This window comes from Olea europaea, chromosome 21, assembly GCF_002742605.1.
Source record: "Olea europaea var. sylvestris chromosome 21, O_europaea_v1, whole genome shotgun sequence".
In the NCBI taxonomy this organism is placed as follows: domain Eukaryota; kingdom Viridiplantae; phylum Streptophyta; class Magnoliopsida; order Lamiales; family Oleaceae; genus Olea; species Olea europaea.
In genome coordinates, this window is record NC_036257.1 from 13,477,225 (window position 1) to 13,481,195 (window position 3,971).

A 3,971-nucleotide genomic window follows, 5' to 3' on the forward strand; every position below is an offset into this window, starting at 1 on the left:
ACAAAAGCAGCAGACAAAAAGAATAGAGATAAAATTTGCCTAAAACTGGGTAAAAGAAACAATGTTCCATGAAATCGAAGGCAAAAACACGAGATAGCAAACAAGACATGCACACCGATATATGTATATTCTGCAGAAATGGGAGAAGGAACGTACCGAATCAAAATCAATCAATAGAGAATGTAGAAAGATAAATTGAAGCGGTATTGGTTTCGTAATTTGTTTGGAGAGAGAAATGGAAGGAATTGAAATTTGCAGGAGGATAATGAACCAAGAGTTGAAAAGCAAGTAAATTGGATCCGGAGAGAGATTTTGTTTATATAAAGGTGTGGCGAGTCTGGGTTTAGCTCAACGGCTTAACGGAAAAATAAATTTTAATTTCAAATTTTAGAGATAAAGACTAATAATTAGTTGCGAAAATTTTGACGAATATATTCTCCAACTGTTCTGTACTTATCCGTTATATAATTTTCAAAATACGTCATGATTACGCAAAAGTTTTGTAGGAAAAATTTTTGAAATTAAAAATTTCCTTTTGAATTATTATTATTATTTGTTTATTAGAAAAGCGTTTTAGAGGAATGAAATTACAAGATGTAGAAGCATAAACAAAGGTCACGAGAAATGGAAGGGTGTTCTCAATTGAGATTGTGATAGATTTTAAAAGTTATTCTAAATCTAAGCGTCTTCAATTGAAGTTTTATTGAATTTTAATGAAATCCATTAAATTTTAGATGTTCCCAATTGAGATTTTAATGAAATCCTTTAAAATGTATGTATTCTCAATAATTAGTGCATTTATAAAGATTTAATTAATAGAAGGATTGTAAAATATTTGAATAGATTTCAAACTCAAAAATACATATAAGTAAATCTTTTGAAATTTAACCTATTTGATGAGATTCTTATAGAAGTTGTAAGAATCTATTCAAATTCACGAAATTCATTAGAATTTATAATCCTATAAAATTCATTAAAATCTTAGTTGAAAATACTTTCGGGAGTCTCAATTCATTTTAGTGCGTGTAGCTATAAGTTGACCAATAGGAGCGAGACAATTAGGCAAAAGGTGTACAAAATGAATAATGTTACTTATTTATGATAAAGTACATAATAATTTATATATAGATGATGTGTCAAAAGTGGAGTGGTGAATTTTGCCCAATATCTCACTATGAGCTTGTTCGTTAATGATTTTGAGAATTGATTTTTTGATCATTATAGAGAAATTAGGTTCTACTTATGAGAGAAAAAGTCAAAAACGACGACTGCAATAGTAAAATAACGATCAAAAAATTGATTTTTTGGAAGAAAAATCAATATCAAATATGCACTATATTATGTATATGTAAACTATTATATATGTAACACAATCGATACAAAATTATCTAAAATCGAAATTTATTTGTTGAATTGTTTATATCTAAAATAATATTGTTTAACACTACTGTAGTTATAGCCCTTGTTTGAGCCTTATTATTTTTCATTAAAATACATTTTTCAACAGTAATTTGATCCATTTCAACCATACATTTTTAATTAAAATAATATTACACGCAAATTCAAAATTTTTCTTTATTTTTCAACCACACATTTTTCCATCAATACATCATTCGAAAATGTACTTCTTTTGGCAAGAATTGGACTCAAACAAGGGGCATAATATCAATCTAGATAATGATAAGCCCCTATTTGATCTCCATTTTCATCCTACTAATGCATTTTTCATGTCAAATCATGGTGGGCCCGACTGCATGGCTATCATTTCAAATGTATATAAATTACCACACCTTTCCCGTTTTATCCTCATTGAATTGGACAAAAAGTAGGAAAGATTTCAACAGTCATTCAATATTCAAAGGGCATATGTGGGAAAATGGGGTAAAAACTACACTAAATGTGACTGCACTGGAGGACCCATGGTGTCAGACTAACGTTCGATTTTCTCATTTTAGTCGGGCAAAAATGTGGAACAAACACACATTAAGGATTTTTATATGAAATAAATAATTAAACGAATAGAAATTTTACAATGACAAGGGAAAATTTCACAAGCCTCTCACAAACAGGTGTATCCCATGTATCGTTCTATTTACATTGAGTCCATCAGGCGGTGACATTATGATTGACATTCAAAACACCAATAAAATTATTTAAATATAGTGTACGAAACAAGGAAAAAAAAAACAATTTTTATCCACCTCAATATTACATTGCAAAGAACGGCGTGAAATTGGTAAAAGTTTTGAAAAATTGATTCAATTGGATTGGCCAAAAGATCACATCACATGATTTAGCCCCCGTTTGACCCCGATTTTTCGAAATAAAAATAAGTGAAATAGTATTTTTTTTAAAATAACTGGTTGAAAAAGAATGAAAATTTTTCAATTTACGTGTAATATTATTTTATGAAAGATTATATGATTGAAAATAGAAGAAAAAAAATGAAATGTAATGTAATTTAATGTAATGGGGCCAAACATGAGCTTACATAATACTTGACCTATAATTATAGCATGAAATGAAAAGTGGATAAGATCAGTGGCAACCTCAATAACATCGCCACCTCAGCCGGCATCCATTAATTTTGATTCTATCCATGTAGAAGCCACGTGCATTTCATTTTCCCGTTGAAATCAATGCTTCCCCAATTGGTTCCTTTGACTGACCGGATCCTATTTAAAATGACTTCCAAGTTTTGTTTATTTATTTACCCATTTTCCAGAAAGAAAAAGAAGCAGCCATCTTTTATACGAAGACCTCTCTTATAGCCATGAATCAATTCAAATATGAACCCATGGGTGAAGGATTATTATTATTATTATTATTATTATTATATTTCATTTTATTTTTTATTTTTTCAAGTGATTGCCTCTACACTCAACCCACAATTTCAGATTGTAGTGGGTGTAAAACGAGCACGTAAATGTCAAATGTCATTGTTTTGTTTAGAGAAAATGTTTGAATTTTCTTAGAATAGTTTTATGTTAAATTATCGTACATAATATTGAATTGATATTTATTTGATACCTAGTTAGAGTTGGTCTTTATTTCCACTTATTCTATAGATGGCGATAGAACTTCATTGTGATTTGGAGGCTTGAATAGAATGAAAAATCCACTTCAAACTCCATCCTTATTTTTTAGCGTGTTTACGTCGTTATTCTAAGTCAAAGTAAATTTCTCAAAAATCAATACTTCAAGAGGTTCGATTTTCATGTTTGAAATATATGCTTACAGTTCTCATTTTATTTCTTGACTTTCTGCGAACAAGTTTCACACGTTACAATATGTGTCTCTCTCTAACCATGAAAGAAAGTCACTAACCCACAAAAAAATAAAAAAAAAAATAAAAAACTAAATCGTAATGCTCGATCAATTTATCGTTCAAAATGGATTTTATAAGTTGGATGGTGGTCGATTTTGAGATTCAAATCAATTCTAGTAATATCAAGGTTGAACAGATGTCCCTAGTGAGTAGACGATCATAATATATGTATAGTATAATTCTATTTCGAAATAAGGAGTTCTGCTTGACCTTAATCAACCACATATGTCCTCAAGCAAACTTGTCCTCCCTTCTATTGATCAATAATCATATTTTCAGAATATTATGGACATTTATTAGGGGAAAAATTTAAAACACCAAACCGCAAAACCGAACCGAAACCATTTTTCAAAAACTGTTGGTTTGGTTTCACGTGAATCTATCAATGTTTTGATTTTGATCCGAACAAAACCGCTTCGAAGTGTTTGGTTTAGATTTTAATTTTTGCAAACCGTTTAAAAATGTTTTACCAAAAAAAATGAAAAAAAATTAGTCTAAATTTTATTTAACCCAATTAAAATTTAATACATTTCATTTAAAAAGATACATCCATATTAGACATAATTCAATTAAACTCAATTAATTAATTAAACCATAGTCAAATGCACATCATTCATCACAATTGTAAATGTAAAACCCTCAA